Source organism: Sorex araneus, chromosome X (assembly GCF_027595985.1).
Source record: "Sorex araneus isolate mSorAra2 chromosome X, mSorAra2.pri, whole genome shotgun sequence".
NCBI classification, from domain to species: domain Eukaryota; kingdom Metazoa; phylum Chordata; class Mammalia; order Eulipotyphla; family Soricidae; genus Sorex; species Sorex araneus.
This window is the reverse complement of record NC_073313.1, coordinates 39,185,485-39,202,532: the sequence shown is the minus strand read 5'-3', so window position 1 is coordinate 39,202,532 and position 17,048 is coordinate 39,185,485. Positions and strand designations below refer to the sequence as shown.

The 17,048-nt window shown below is 44.6% G+C and overlaps 1 protein-coding gene across 1 annotated transcript in view; it reads right to left on the bottom strand.

The window, feature by feature from the left end:
- Window positions 1-16,449, bottom strand: part of SYTL5 (synaptotagmin like 5) — a 300,140-nt gene extending 283,691 nt beyond the window's left edge. Inside the window, exon 1 of the mRNA XM_012933704.2 lies at window positions 16,244-16,449. The gene's annotated coding sequence lies outside the window, so the exon portion shown is untranslated. The remainder of the gene's footprint in view (window positions 1-16,243) is intronic.
- Between the last annotated feature and the right edge of the window lie 599 nt (window positions 16,450-17,048).

Here is a 17,048-nt window from a genome sequence, read left to right as displayed (position 1 = left end):
ATTCCTGGCTCTACACTCAGGAATTACCCCTGGTTGTGTTCAGGGAACCATATGGGATGCTGGGAATCGAACCTGGGTCAGCCACATTCAAGGCAAACTTCCTACCCACTGTGCTATTGCTCCAGCCCCAATTCAGCCTACCTTAAATGTGCAAATGTGCTCAGAACATAAGCATTGGCCTGCAAATGGGCAAAAGTACGTTCTGTACTGAAAGCCAATACAGTCTGGAGAGTATCAACTCTTTCCTCTCAGGATCGGATCGTGCGGTTGGCTGGTAGCTGGGGCCAGCTCGATGCCGTAGCTCTGCATCATTTGAGAGTACTAAATTACATATTGCTATCATGGCTTTGAAAATCAATGAAATAATTAAGGAAGTTTATGTTTACAATTTGGATGTTTTTAAAATACCTTACTAATTTAGAAGTTTTCTGCAACCATTATCTAACATCTCAATACAAAAGTCCTCTTTGGCCAGTAGCCTTCATTAATGATAATAAGTGTAAACTGTGGTCCTGGGAATGATATTAAAAAATGTTGAATTTGAAGGCCAACATTTTCCACATCTAGATTGTTATTCCTTTTGTCTTATAGTATGGCTAATAAAAAACTTATTAAGAAAGAGAAAAATAAATAAATAAAATAAATTACATATTGCTATCCCAGGAAGAGAAAAACAAATTTTACTTTCCAAGTAAAGTTTCTACTAAGCTCAGAGCACTTCTGCACGTGGTAAACTCAAATTTTTGTAAACCAAACCATCATTATCATTAGAGGTCCATATAATCCCTTTCATTTTCTAGTATTGTTTTTGAGGTTTACAAAAATTCTGGCCAACTGCATAAAATCTTCAATGATTTTAGCTTTCATGAAATATTCCGTTTCTATCAGGCACCTACATTCTTGTTAATGAATTAACAGCCGTTAATGCATTTTATTCTCTTGTAAAATAATACTATCATTTTTATTTTTTATTTATTTATTTTTAAGAATACTATCATTTCTTAAATCTTTCCCTCAACAATGAACAATTAGATGATTCCAACAATTTTATACTATGAACCATGTTGCTATGGACATATCTAAGAAGAGCTACTGGTTCACACAAGCAGGAAGTCTGGGGCTGGAGCGATATCACAGCGGGTGGGGTGTTTGCCTTGCATGCGGCCGACCTGGGTTCGATTCTCAGCATCCCATACGGTCCCGTGAGCACCGCCAGAGGTGATTCCTGAGTGCAGAGTCAGGAGTAACCCCTGTGCATTGCCAGGTATGACCCAAAAAGTCAAAAAAAAGGAGAAGGAAGTCTTTCAGTGTTATAACTAGAAATAGAAATGTTGATATGTGGATGTTTAACTTTAAGTCTTCCAAAATGAGTTTAACCAAGTTTGTATTCTCGTCAATAAAATATGTGAATTCCTACTGATCTGTGTCCATATTAATATGTGACACTATCAGGGGCTAGAGCAACAGTACAGCAGGTAAGGCACTTGCTTTGCGTGGGTTCAATCCCTGACATGCCATATGGTTGCCTGAGCACTGCCAGGAGTAATTCCTGAGTGCAAAGCCAAGAATAAGCCCTGAGTATCACTGTGTCCCAAAAACAAACAAAAAAGTGACATTATCAAGTTTCATAATCTATTATAACCTTTGCACACCAAGGACAGCGCACTGATTCATCATGTAAAAGGCATCAGTAGGTGCTAAAATTTCATCAGTACTGCTTGATTCAAGGTTGTACAACGGCATGGCTTAAGATGTGCTGAGAATGTGGGTCCTGTGAGAAGGACATGCGTTGCAAGTAGTTTGTTTTAGGAAGGGATTCCAGGAGTTAGGCAAAGGACACAGGAAAAGAGAAAAATCAATCTTAGGGTGTTGTTAGACCTCAAAATCTCTGAGGAGTGGGCAATACAAAAATACATTTCAGGGGGCCAGAGAGAGAATATGATTGGTAGGGTGCTTGCCTTGCACATGATGTACCTGGGTTCAATCCATTTACTTTTTTTTGGAGTGGGGGGTCACACCCGACGATGCACAGGGGTCACTCCTGGCTCTGCACTCAGGAATTACTTCTGGTGGTGCTCAGGGGACCATATGGGATGCTGGGAATCGAACCCGGGTCGGCCACATGCAAGGCAAATGCCCTACCCGCTGTGCTATCACTCCAGCCCCAATCCATTTACTTTTAAATTTAACTTTAATTATTTTTGGTGGGGGCCTATACCAGGCAATGTTCAGATGCACTCAGGAGTTAATCCTGGCGGTGCTTGGGGAGCCATATAGGATGCTGGGGATCAAATCCAGGTCAGCTGCATGCAAGGCAAGAGCCCTTGCCCTGTTGAACTGGTATGTTCAAACTCCTGAATGCAGAAGCAGGAATAACCCCGAACATCACCAGGTCTAGGCCCTCACCCCAAAAAATTAAAATTAAGTTATATTTAAAATTTTTTTAAATCATAGACTAATATGTTCAAGTGGAAGGCAAGGGTCCCTGGAAAGGAGCTGACACCGTAAGGAGCTCCATGATACTGTCACAGGTCCAAATTGCCTCTGCTCTAACAACTTCCATGCAGGCTAATATCTAGTTTTTGTGCATGGAAAAGCCTAGGGTGGGGCGGGGGTGGGGAAGGGCTGTAATAAGTCCTCAGCTATGTCAACTCTCTTTAAGGCTCCCTGCGGGCACTAGAGAGACAGTACAGAAGGTGGCAGCTTGCATTACCTATGGCCACCCTGGGTTCAATCCTCAGTACTCCATGTGGTCCTCCAAAGCCCACCAGGAGTGATCTCTGAGCACAGAGTCAGAAGTAAGCTGCTGAGCATTGCAGGATGTGCCTCAAAACATTATTTTAAAGGCTTCTCTCGAAATCTCAGGCAATACAATTATATATCACTGGCAGGAATCAATCATAGGCTCATTATCTTGGTGTAAGAGATGCAGAGTAACAGACTTCAGTGAATGCATCGCCACCAGAAATAACACTGGATTCTGTCACTAAAGAAAAACTTAAGAAAGGATATTGTATGGTTAGAAATTTTGGCCACAGTGGCCGCTTAATCTAGAGAGAAAAACAAAATATCTTGTTTAGGGGGCTGGAGCGATAGCACAGCAGTAGGGCGTTTGCCTTGCTCGCAGCCGAACCCGGTTTGATTCCCAGCATCCCATATGGTCCTCTGAGCACCGCCAGGGGTGATTCCTGAGGACATGAGCCAGGAGTAACCCCTGTGCAACGCCAGGTGTGACCCAAAAAGCAAAAAATCTTGTTTAACGGTTTTGTTCTTATGCCACACCCAGTGGTACTCAGGGGTTACTCCTGGCTCTGCACTCAGAAATCACTCCTAGCAAGCTTGGGGGACCATGTGGGATGCGGGAGATCGAACTTGGGCCGGCCACATGCAAGGTAAGCTCTCTACCTGCTGTACTGTCTCTCAGTGCTTAGAGAGAGAAAAAAAAAACTTTTTCCAGGAGTTATCCCAGAGTAGTCCACGAGAAGCCCCAAACACATTTGAGTGCGGCCCAAAAACTGTATCACTGTCACTGTCATCCCATTGCTCATCAATTTGCTCAAGCGGGCACCAGTAACATGTCCATTGTGAGACTTGTTGTTACTGCTTTTGGCATATCGAATATGCCACGGGTAGCTCGCCAGGCTCTGCTGTGCGGGCGAGATACTCTCCGTAGCTTGCCGGGCTCTCAGAGAGGGGCCGAGGAATCGAACCCGGGTTGGCAGCAGCGTGCAAGGCAAATGCCCTACCCGCTGTGCTATTGTTCCAGCCCGTGGCCCAGAAACAACAGCAAAAAACAGTATGCCCTCACGAAGTTGTTATGAGGATTAACTGAAACAATGCAAATAAAATTGCATGGTGCCTGGTGTGGAGAAAATGATTAGCAAATGTTAGCTGGTATTAATTTACTCTGTGAATCATCCCCAGGCCTGGCATTGAGGAGTACAACTTCAGAGAATTGATTTTATCAGTGCCCTTGCATTTATCAGGGTCGAAGGTGCTAGAGGCTGACTCACACCCATAATAACCAGAAAGGTTTCGAGTTTAGTAAATTACAATGAGAAAACAACTCTCAGGAAGACCAAATAGGAGGACCAGGGTATTTTCTCCCTGACTGCTGTGAACAAGGACAATCCTAAGGTTGATTTCTAAGCAAGAAATCAGGATAAACAGAATGTGTTTTCTGATTCTAATATTTAAAGTCTTTGGACTCTGGCAGTCTTGTCGCCACGGCTGAGCTTGTCTGATCTGGGGCATCGCATAATCAAGCTGAAAATATGACAGGCCAATTCTTTCCCTCAACATTGATGGGAAATTATTAGCAAAACCCACTAGGAATATGGGGAGCCTTGAGGGTAAAAAAAAACCCTCTATGACATCAGCAAATTTCTTTTGGATAGAGGACCTATGCCAGCAGAACTTGGGAAAGTAATAAGGCGGATATTTTGGCAAGACCCAAATTTGGGTTTGTTCAACACCTAATCAGAGAGAGAGAACAAAAGGGAATACCCTGCCATAGTGGCAGGGTGGGGTGGGGGGAGAAGGGACTGGGGAGGGGGGGAGGGATGTTGGGTTTACTGGTGATGGAGAATGGGCACTGGTGAAGGGATAGGTTATCGAACTTTGTATGGGGGAAACATGAGCACAAAGATGTATGGATCTGTAACTGTACCCTCACGATGACTCTCTAATTAAAAATAAACTAACAAAATAAATAAAAAAATAAAAATAAAATAAAAATTTAAAAAAAAAAACAAATTTGGGTTTGTTGTTTGGGGCTTTTTTTCTGATGGGGGAAGGAGGCGCACACAGCAATGCTGAGTTGTTCCTGGCTCTGCACTCAGGAATTTGTCCTGGCAGTGCACAGGGAACCCTACGGGATGTCAGGGATCGAACACAGGTCAGCTCAGGTTAGGACACTTGCCTTCAGTGCAACCGACCTAGGTTAGATCCCAGGCGTCCCATATGATCCCACTGAGCAGGGCCAGGAGCAATTCCTGAGCTCAGAGTCAGGAGTAAGCCCTGAGCATCACCAGATGTGAACACACACACACACACACACACACACACACACAAAAAAAAAAAAGAAAGAAAATATTATACATACATTTTTGGGTCCCGAGTAATTAGGAGCCAGAGCTCTGTGCTGATAAGGGCAGGGGACATTTATGCCCTGACCCTGAGCTGCGCCCTGTACTAGCTGTGGGATTTGCAGCGAACATCAGTGCTGATAAGTAAAGGTTGGAAGCAAGTATGCCCTGACCCTCAGCAGGGTCAAGAACTTTGGCTCCCGTGTGAACTGTGTCTTGCGCTCTCTTTTGATGTGTGGGTATAACTATATTCTGTTTTCCTTCTATCTCATTAGTATGTGGGCAAACTGTTTTGGTTTTTATATAAACCTAAGTAAAAATTGTTGTTAATCTTGCGAGATTATAATTGACATGTATATTAGAGTAATTGGAGTATAAGTGCAACCTCAGGTTTTGAATCATTTGTTGATTTGGGTTAGAAACCTATGACCCTTTGTGATTTCTGGGCCCATAATGCTGAAATTTTAAACTTATGTCCTACACCCCTTCTGTGTCCCTGCTATTTCACTGAGTTATGGTGAATTCAGATATAACATTATATGAATATATAATTAATTCCATAAAGAGTGAATTGTTTTCATTTTAGGCACTGTGACTTACAATACTATTAATGATAGGATTTCATGCACACAACATTTCAACAGTGCATCCTCCGCCAGAGTAAACAGTTGTTTTTTGAGGGGATTGGTTTTTGGGTCACTCCCAGCTGTGTTCAAGGGCTTACTTCCGGCACTGCACTCCAGAATCTTTCTGGGTACGCTTGGGAAACCATATGGGGTGCTGGGGATCCAACCCAGGTCAGCCACATGCAAAGCCTTACCTGCTGTACTATCTTTCTGGCCCCTAACCTCAGTTTTGTAGACCAAGTCTCAGGTTCTCTTGCCTTTGGTCATTTGTGATTCCTGACTATGTTCCACATATGAAATATCATTCTGCGTCTGTCTGACCCTCTCCTTCCAACTTCAGTCAGCATAATACTCTCCAGATCATCCATGTAGCAACAAACTGCATGGTTCTGTCTTTCCTCACAGCTGAGCAGTGTGTATTATTGGACTGACCATATGCCTTCTATGTATTATTGGGCTCACCATAGAACTTCTGTATATTACTGGGCTAACCATATACCTTTTGTTGGCAGTATTTCTTTAAACAAGGTGCAATAAAAAGTATAAAATACAGTGTGATATAAGAAAAAAGGGCTGGAGCGATAGCACAGCGGGTAGGGCATTTGCCTTGCACATGACCGACCCGGGTTCAATTCCCAGCATCCCATATGGTCCCCTGAGCACCGCCAGGGATAATTTTTGAGTGCAGAGCAAGGAGTGACTCAAAAAGCTAAAAAAAAAGTATTAAGCTTTGGCATTAAATTTACTGTTGAGTCTTGACCTCACCATTATTAATATGATCAAATTACTTATTATCACTTAACTTTATTTTTCTTTCTGTGATGTAATGCTCAAATATGCCCCTATCCTTTCTCCTCTTCCCCTAGTTATAACTTTGGCCATGTAACACTTTGGGTTTTTTTTTGTTGTTGTTTGTTTTTTTCTTTTTGGGTCACACCTGGCGATGCACCGGGGTTATTCCTGTCTCATGCACACAGGAATTACTCCTGGCGGTGCTTGGGGGACCAAACAGGATGCTGGGAATCGAACCAGGCCGGCTGCATGCAAGGCAAACGCCCTACCCTACCCGTTGTGCTATTGCTCCAGCCCCTGGCCATGCAACACTTTGGCTCTGAGAAAACTTGCTTTGCTCAGCAGAATAAGGTAGAAATGATGATACACTAGTTATAGTTAAAGTTATAGTTATAGTTATAGTCTTAGACTCAAGTACTGTGTATTTCTCCTTTTGCTTCTCCATGCACCATGCATGCATGACTCGGTGAGTAGCTTACTGGAGGATGAGTGCACACAGTTTCTCTAACCAAGAGTGGTGCAGATTTGGACTGCTTAAACTTTTCTCAACTTGTAAACACTTCTTGAATCTCACCATGCAACACTCCACATTCAATTTTGAATTACTTTTTGTTCACTGCATTCAGAAACGTATTATTATTGCCAAGTTTCTTATGACACCCACAACCAATTAAGTGACCCCTCCAAGAGGTTGTGACCCACAGTTTTAAAAATGTTGATCTAGATCAGCCTAGAAGCAAGTATCCCCAAGACATATGAGCAATCCTAGGGAACATCAGCAGGTCAGGCTCACCAATGTGACCCTAGATTAATGAGCTATAAATATTCATCAGATATTACTTAGGTTTCATAGTTGTTGTTATTAGTAAGGCAATAGATACCTAAAATACACATATCTGATATATAGGTTTGTTAAAAGGGTTAAATGAGATACCATAGGAATATGACTAACAGCATAAATATATACATATATAAAAAAACTATATAACTATCTTTATAGGTCTTGACTTTTGGATATCTTTTTTTTCTGCTTTTTGGGTCACACCCAGTGATGCACAGGGGTTACTCCTGACTCTACACTCAGGAATTACCCCTGGCGGTGCTCAGGGGACTATATGGGATGCTGGGATTCGAACCTGGGTTGGCCGCGTGCAAGGCAAATGCCCTACCCACTGTGCTATCGCTCCAGCCCCTATAGGTCTTGACTTTTAAAAACATAATCACAGGGGCCTGAGCGATAGCACAGTGGGTAGGGCATTTGCCTTGCACGCGGCCGACCCAGGTTCGATCCCCGGCATCCCATATGGTCCCCCAAGCATTGCCAGGCGTAGTTCCTGAGTGCAAAGCCAGGAGTAACCCCTGAGCATCGCTGGGTGTGACCCAAAAAGAAAAAAAAACCATAATCACAGGGGGATGGAGAGATAATACCATGAGCAGCGTGCTTGCCTTGCATGTGGACAACCCAGGTTCAATCACTGTGAGTTCCCCAGACCCACCAAGAGTGATCCTTGATGACAAAGCAAGGAGTAAGCTCTGAACACAACCAGAGGTGGCCTAAAGTAAATAAGAAAATATTCATTGCAGCACTGTTCACAATAGTCAAAATATGGAAACAACCCAAGTGCCCTAGAACAGATGACTGGTTAAAGAAACTTTGGTACATCTACACAATGGAATACTATCTATGCAGCTGTTAGGAGAGATGACGTCATGAAATTTGCTTATAAATAGATAGAAGTGGAGAGTATCAAGCTAAGTGAAATGAGTCAGAGAGAGGGATAGACATAGAAGGACTGCACTCATTTGTGGAGTATAGAATAACATCACATGAGGCTGACACCCAAGGACAGCAGATACAAGGGCCAGGAGGATTGCCCCATAGAGCTGGAAGCCTGCTTCATGAGCAGAGGGGAGAAGGCAGATGGAATAGAGAAGGGATCACTAAGAAAATGACGGCTGGAGGAATCAGTCGGGATGGGAGATGTGTGCCGAAAGTAGATAAAGGACCAAACATGATGACCTCTCAGTGTCTGTGTTGCAAGCCATAATGCCCAAAAGTAGAGAGAGTGTATGGGGAATATTGTCTGCCATGGAGGCAGGGGGAGGGTGGGAAAGGGGGGGTATACCTGGGATATTGGTGGTGGGGAATGTGCACTGGTGGAGGGATGGGTGTTTGATCATTGTGTGATTGTAACACAAACATGAAAGCTTGTAACTATCTCATGGTGATTCAATAAAATTAAAAATAAATAAATAAATCCCGTTGCTCACTGTCATCCCGTTGCTCATCGATTTGTTCGAGCAGGCACCAGTAACGTCTCTCACTAAGAGACTTATTGTTACTGTTTTTGGCATATCCAATATGCACGGGTAGCTTGCCAGGCTCTGCCGTGCAGGCTCGATACTCTCAGTAGCTTGCCGGGCTCTCCAAGAGGGGCGGAGGAATCGAACACGGGTTGGCCGCGTGAAAGGCAAAAGCCCAACCGCTGTGCTATCGCTCCAGTCCAAATAAATAAATAAATAAATAAATAAATAAATAAATAAAACTGTGGATGTTTCTCCAACCATTTGATGGTTTCTCAAACCCCTCTGTTGTTTTGATGACAGAAGCAAATGAAACACTCAGAGTAGGTACGCCAGGTTTTCCTCTCAAAGAACAGTTACAACACTCTCCCATTTCCAATTCTTTGGAAAGGGGGCTATGTTCACTGTTGGTGTCATGTAGAAATAAAAATGTAACTTAATTAGAATTTGAAATTAATATGTTCCGAGAAAATTCGAATTGCTCTTGAGACAGTACAATCTCTAAACTAACTAATCCCTCAAAAGTTACATACAGGAAATAAGCAACAAGTCTCTAAAATCATCTTTGAGCTGGTATAACAGCAAGCTGCAGTTTAGCTCCATGACTGAAGAAATATAAAGACAAATAAGGCTTACTGTAAAGCCTCCGTCTCCATTTACTTCCATCTACATAAGAGATTGAAAGATACCTCAATGCCTCATTTACTCCCATTCCTTTGTCCTTTGTCTTGTGAGCAGAAAAAGTCATTAAATTTGGCAAATGAAAAAGTGCAACACTATCAGGGATGAAGACAGCAAAAGTCACAGATTAACCTAATCTGCAGTAGTAATGCAATGAACCAGACTAACCCAATAACATAAAGTCTTAAAATGTCAGCAAAATGTGGTTCACCCAGGTAATGTGGAACTTTGCGACCTTGGACTCTAGGCTCAATGGGACCAGAAGCAGCAATCCTCTGCCTGGTATCCCCAGTCTCTGGCGTACCTGGGATCACGCCCATAAACCACCTCCTGCCAGCGTCAGATAATCTCATCATCGGCCACCATCCAGATCACATGGCTGCTTCTCCCGGAAGGGAACATAACATGAGATCCCCATAACCATGCCACCAGACTCCACGCCAAGCTGTGTCACACGGGGCACCCCAGAAGGGGGCGGGTAAGAGCCCTCCCTGCCCCAAGGGACCCAGCTCCGGCAGCCAAAAACCTCCAGAATCCTACTACCAGCACACTCAAGGTCACTCCCCATGCACTCGGCCGAGCCTCACATGTGAGTAAACATATTCCTGGACACATCATTAGACATTCCCTACCCATTCTCCATAATTACCACACCAAATTTGATGGGGTTCAGATAGTAGGCAACAAATCATAGAGGGAAATATTTATATATATGCATATATACATATTTTGAGATATATATACCAAAACTCACATCACCCAAACTTTTAATATGTTAGACATATCTTATAGAATCTCTTAATGGCTCCTTCCAAAATAGAACAATCTTCACACTGTTTCCTGTATGAACACTTTTTTGTAAGCATGTTCTGCAGTTATTCATAACAGACAACATGAAACATATTATTTCGGTTGGGTTTTGGGACAGGGATTGGGGTTTGGGATGGAAACATCCCAAATTTGGTGGTGGGAAAGTGTAATGGTGGTGGGATTGGTGTTTGAATACTGAATGTAATCAAACATTGTGATCTAACTTATAAAATTTTAAAAAAATTTTAAATGTGTTTCACGGAGCTGGAGCAATAGCATAGAGGGTAGGGCGTTTGCCTTGCACACGATTGACCGGGGTTCAATTCCCAGCATCCCATATGGTCCCCCGAGCATCACCAGGAATAATTCCCGAGTGCATGAGCCAGGAGTAACCCCTGTTCATTGCTGGGTGTGACCCAAAAACAACAACAAAAAATATGTAGTTCACAAAGTATCATCCCCATACCCAAAGTCACAACATTACCTGGGTACTGGTTAAAATGCAGATTGTGGGCCTCTACTCCAGTACCACAAAACTCACAGGTGACGTATGACTTTTAAATTTGAAAAATACTGTAGCTGACCAGTGATTTGTTATGCAATAATTTGTGGAACACCTCCTACCCCCACCCCACTGAAGTGCTAATACCTCAGTCCTAATGAGGTAATAAAGTTCATAGGCTGATGTCCTAATATTGACTGCATTTGGAGACAAGACCTTTAAAGGGGCTACTGAGGCAAAATTAAGTCGTATGGCTGGGCTTGAATCAACATAAGAGGAAAGAGAAACAGAACTCAGAGGGAAGATCATAAAATGACAGTGAGGGAAAGGCCATCTCTGAGCTAAGGAGAGAAACGAACTCAGATGACAGCTTGATCTCAGACTTTCAGCCTCCAGGACCAGGGGGAAATACTGTAAACCAACTGATTTAGTGCAGAGGTTCTCAAACTTTCCTTCTTATTTGAATCACCTAAAACGCGTTGTAGATGCCTCTTTGTTTTTCTAATACCCTAGTAACCTGGTTGAGGGCCAGACCAAAGCTAGGATAATGATATCAGAATCATCTCCAGGGGGTGGGATCCAGGTTTCCAGTATGCAATCAACTTGGGAGACCAATGCACGATATCATTGACAGCATTCTTCAACCTTTTAACACCTGCAGGTTGGCACATGTCCTGTGCCAGTCTGAAGTACAATTGCATAGCAGCAATTATGACCAGCCTCTAGTTGGCTAGTGATTTTCAACCTTTTTACCCCTGCAGATCAGCACTGGCCTGATGACCAGTGGTTGAAGACCTCTGCTATATCTAGTACTTTAGTATGTCAGCCAGAGCAAATTAAGAGTCCTCAAACTCAGGTGCATTATCTGGAATTATCTAGAAAGTTTTAAAAATCCTAACACTTGGGGCTGGAGCGATAGCACAGTGGGTAGGGCATTTGCCTTGCATGCGGCCGACCCGGGTTCGATTCCCAGCATCCCATATAGTCCCCTGAGCAACACCAGGGGTAATTCCTGAGTGCAGAGCCAGGAATAACCCCTGAGCATCGCCGGGTGTGACCCAAAAAGGAAAAAAAAATCCTAACACTTGATCCAAGGTTCCAACTTAAGTGGTCTGGAATTAGCCTGCCAATCTAATGCTGTCAAGTGTAAGAAATTTACTAATCTACTTTATTCTTTTAACTGGTGGAAATGATAGGTCATGGGATCTTGTTGTTGTTAAACTTTAGCCACAGTGTCCCCAAAACAAGCTCCTTTGATTAATATTTCAGGACTGCTATTGGGAAAGGCAGTCAAGAATTAACAGTGGCAATAATTCTCTTCATGTATCAACTTGAAATTTTTGTGTACACTAGGGATTGTCTCAAACACATTTGGTGGTATATGTTCTAAACTACAGGTATAGAGAAGGCCTCCAAAGAAAATCTGTCACTGTCACTGTCACTGTCCTCCCGTTGCTCATCGATTTGCTCGAGTGGGCACCAGTAATGTCTCCATTGTGAGAATTGTTGTTACTGTTCCTGGCATATTGAATATGCCATAGGTAGCTTGCCAGGCTCTGCCGTGCGGGCGGGATACTCACGGTAGCTTGCCGGGCTTCATCCCAAAAGAAAATCTATGTACCTAAATTGTCAGTAGTTATCACCTCTCTTTATGATTTTCTGCTCCCTCTTTTAAGAAGTCTGTAGAGGAACTGGAGCAATAGCACAGAGGGTAGGGCATTTTCCTTGCACACAGTCAACCTGGGTTCAATTCCCAGCATCTCATATGGACCCCCAAGCACTGGTAGGAGTAATTCTTGAGTGCAGAGCCAGAAGTAATCCCTGAACATCACCGGGTATGACTTCCCTACCCAAAAAAAAAGAAGTCTGTAGAGGACATTCCTTAGGATCCCTAATCCCAGTTGAAGACTTTAAAGTTCCTTATATCAACATTTTAGGATTATAAATACCAAACCACTAATTTCATCTTGGTAAACCTTTTCCACTTGCCTCTGAAAAACTGTTTCCAAACCCAATTATCTACTCATAGAACAACTATTTACTGAATGTTTATTCCAGGAGCTGGAGGTGCTGACTCATATTTAATATAATGAAAACCATACACATATTTTTTCTACTGAAATCTTTAAAAGTTAACATGCTTCATGAAGTCATTACTTAGCACCTTTAGAATGACATATACTGGGTTAGAGCAATAGCACAGCGGGTAGGGCATTTGCCTTGCACAGAGCCAACCCAGGTTTGATTCCCAGCATCCCATATGGTCCCCTGAGCACCGCCAGGGGTAATTTCTGAGTGCAGAGCCAGGAGTAACCCCTGTGCATCGCTGGCCGTGATCCAAAAAGCAAAAAAAAATTAAAATACTCTCAAATAAAATGACATATACTGGCGCCAGAATGATAGAACAGTGCATAGAGCAGTTGCCTTGCACATAGCCACTCTGGGTTCAATTCCCGGCATCCCATATGGTCCCCAGAGCACCCCCGGGCGTAATTCCTGAGCTCAGAGTGAGGAGTAACCCCTAAATATTGCCAGGTATGACCCAAAAACTTTTTTTTTAAATTCCATTTACCTTACAGGAGAAATCCCATTGATACATGTGCTTTTGCCACCTGAATATTTTATAGCTGACCTGGTCCAAACATTAATACAGGTCAAATAGAATCAATTTCATGACCATGTAGCCAACTTGTGGTTAGCTCACTAAAGTCATTTAAAAATCTTCTCTTCATGACCTCCTTTTCAGGGAGAAAACTTAAAGCTATAGCAGATGAAGAGCTTGAAACTCAACTTCCCAGTCTCCATCACTAGGGGTAACTATATGGTCCAGTCTGGTCAATGATATAAGGGAACGATTCTGTTAGGGAAATTTGGGGAGAGAGATTTCTTCTTTGATAAGAAGTAGTTGCACAAGGAGGAAAGTTCTTTCCTTTCCATCCATTTCCTGTCATTGAACATAGAATAAATACATAATATGTAGAACTGTTACCTTGAAACCATGAGGTAAGCACTAATAGAGAAGCAACTCCAATTACCACTGACGTCAGAGGTCCTGATATAAAGCCACTTTTAGTAGATATTTCTGCTACTTGTGAAAAAAAATGATACATAATGTTTTCATATATATATAATTCTCACTTATTTTAATACAGTGTCATCTCAGGAGCCATATTTTGAGAACCACTGAACCAGAAGTATTAGCTTGTAAAATGGGAGAGGGGAAAAATAAAAGAAAATACTGTAGCACTGTAGCACTGTCGTCCCGTTGTTCATCGATTTGCTCAAGCGGGCACCAGTAATGTCTCCATTGTGAGACTTGTTACTGTTTTTGGCATATTGAATACACCACGGGTAGCTTGTCAGGCTCTGCCGTGAGGGCGGGATACTCTTGGTAGCTTGCCAGGCTCTCTGAGAGGGGCAGAGGAATCGAGCCCGGGTTGGCCGTGTACAAGACAAATGCCCTACCCACTGTGCTATCATTCCAGTCCAAAGAAGATACACTTTTTTCAAAAGGGGGGAAGCAAACAAGCCCATGTGGCATCCGAGGCACAGTAAACCCAATCTGGGTAAAACTCACTTATTCATTCTTTCAGCAGACACCACGTTAGCAGGATTCAGAGATGCAAAGCTAAATAAATGAGTAAGACAACTGCCCTGCCTACCAAGGCATTGTACTATCTTGCTATGCAAATCTGGAGTCACAAGAGAAAAAAGGGCTGAGGCTGAGGGATGCTGAGAAGAAACACGCTCTCATCAGACAGGTGGGAGAGTTGTTCATTTAGGGGGTTGCTCCCCAGGAAGGGCTTTAAAAATTAGGATCATGAAGGGCCAGAGCGATAATACAGCAGGTAGGGCTTTTGCCTCACACACCACCAACCTGGGTTCGATCACCTACATCCCATATGGTCCCTAGAGCCCACCAGAAGTGATCCCTGAGTGTAGAGCCAGAAGTAACCCCTGAGCATCTAGGTGTGCCCCAATTTTTTTTAATGAGGATCATCAAAGCTTCTGTTCAATTCTGAAAAATGTTATCCTGTGATCTGACAAAACACTGGAGGTTTTATTAATTTTCTTTCAAGGGCGGGTGGGGTCCTTTTTGCTAAACACAGATATAAACCAAATGACAAGTCAGGAAAGAGGGATTCATGATAGGCAACTCCATGAACTGCCAGAAAATATTATTTCCCCATTTATCTTTCTTTCAGGGAAACAGAATAAAGACATAGTTTGGGGGGGAGGGGGCGGGGCGAATGCAGAGGGGCAGTTCTTTCCTCCCAGATCAGCAGTTTTGTCTAAAACCAAATTTTGTGCAGTGAATCAAGACCACCTGTTAGCATTGCAGCAACCCAAAAGATGTTGATGATAAAGCAGTACTCAAGAAGCCACAAATGTACATTCCAGGAGGCTCTCTCCTCCACTGCTTTTAAGCAAAAAACAACGGGAAATAATTAACAGCTATTTAATAGTCACAGAAACACTTCAGACTCAATGGTAGAAAAAAAAAGCAAGGAGCCCACATTGATTTTGATTTTTCCAAAAGTAGATAGAGGAGGCAACCCCAACCCCACCCAACACACACACACACACACGCACGCACGCACAACCTAACAGGTAGCTTTGCAATATTAAAACCGTATAAGAAATAGAATGGAGACTCATTGATTTCCTCATTGATTTTCTTGCAAGGGGAATAGGTCTTGAAACATCTCTGAAATCGAGAAAATAAAACGAGCAGTAGACTCCTGAAATTTGCCCGGGCTACAAGACATTCAAAATAAAATAATATTCAATAGAGTCCTTCCATGACTTGTTTCAACACCGTCGTGGCATTCACAAGTACTGTGCCTCCGGGACATTTTATCCAGTCTCGGGCGAGGAGATGCGGTTAACTGCAGTTACCTTACAGCTTCCGCGTGTCCTGGGCTGGACTGCGGGGCGGGGGTCCCCAGTTCCGGCGAAGTAAAAAAAAATTTTTTTTTAAATCTGCTACTTCGTAGAGAACGAGGACACCGCCCTGGCATGGGATTTCAGCTCGAGTCCTCTTGCCTCCACCACCGCCCCCCCCCCGCGCACCCCCGTCGCAACAGAAATCATCCAGGAAGAAAAAGAGTCGGGGGTGGGGTGGGGAGGGGGAACGGGGGAGAGAGGGGGAAAAAGAAAAAAACATGAAACGAATCAAACCTTCCTAGTCTCAGAAACGCCGCGTCCGGACGTTTGAAGACATCCAGGAAATTAAGAATAAGGCGAGAGTTTGGCTTCTTCGGGGTCTGCGCAAGGCGGTGTTCACCCTTGCTGTTGCGTTGCACAAATGTAACTTTCTGTCTCCATCCCAGAGAGCCCGAGGGCGGAGGCAAAGGCAGACGGAGCCGCGGCTGGGGAGACCCCCGCGGCCACCCCCGACCCCACCCAAGCGACGAGGAATCCCGAGAGGAGAAACTTACCAGACCCTCGCCTAGACGGAGACGCGGCCGGGTCCGGCCTCGGGGGGCGCGCTGCGCCCGGGGGGGAGATGCTGAGAAGAGACCCCGGGCGGGAGGCGAAGACCCGCTCCGAACCCGGGGGAGCCGAGTGACTCACGCGCTCCCGGGGCCCGCCTCTCGCACCCCGCCTCCTGCAGGCAGGTACCCGGGCGGGCGCCGGGAGGCGGTTTCCGAGCGCCCCGAAGCCGCAGGGCTCTCTGCCCGACGCCCCCAGGCGGCGGCGCCAGATCCCTCCAGGCGGGAGCCACGCCAGCCACGGAAAGTATCTCCGTCGTGAGTCCCCCTCCACCACCACCACCACTCTCGGCACCCCGTTCCCTCCTGCTTGCCTCTGGGCTGCCCGTCTGAGCGCAACAGACCTTCCACGTGCCGTCTGTACACCGCACGCCGAGCTCCAGGGCGCACGACCACCCCCTGCCCGGCCCACCACCCCCAGTCTCCCCCATTCCGTGGCGCTGGAAACCCATCCAGCCGAGAGACTGGTGCCGCTGGCTCTTCCAGTGCCCGAAGGGTGTCTGTTTCCAGAGATCTCCCCTCTTCCAGACCCTCTTCCAGACTTCGCAGGGGACCCCTCCCCAGCCCCACCCGCTACATTTGCACCCACCCGCTGGATGTGGCAATGCCAAGACCTCCCACAGTTGGTGTCTATGTCCCGGGTCCCCCCTTTGTCCACAGCAGCCCGTGCACGGATTCTTCTCCCCTGCTTGAAGTGCTCACCCTCGTGGAGGTTGGTCGGGTTGAGTCTCTCTTCTCTCAGCTGCTTCAG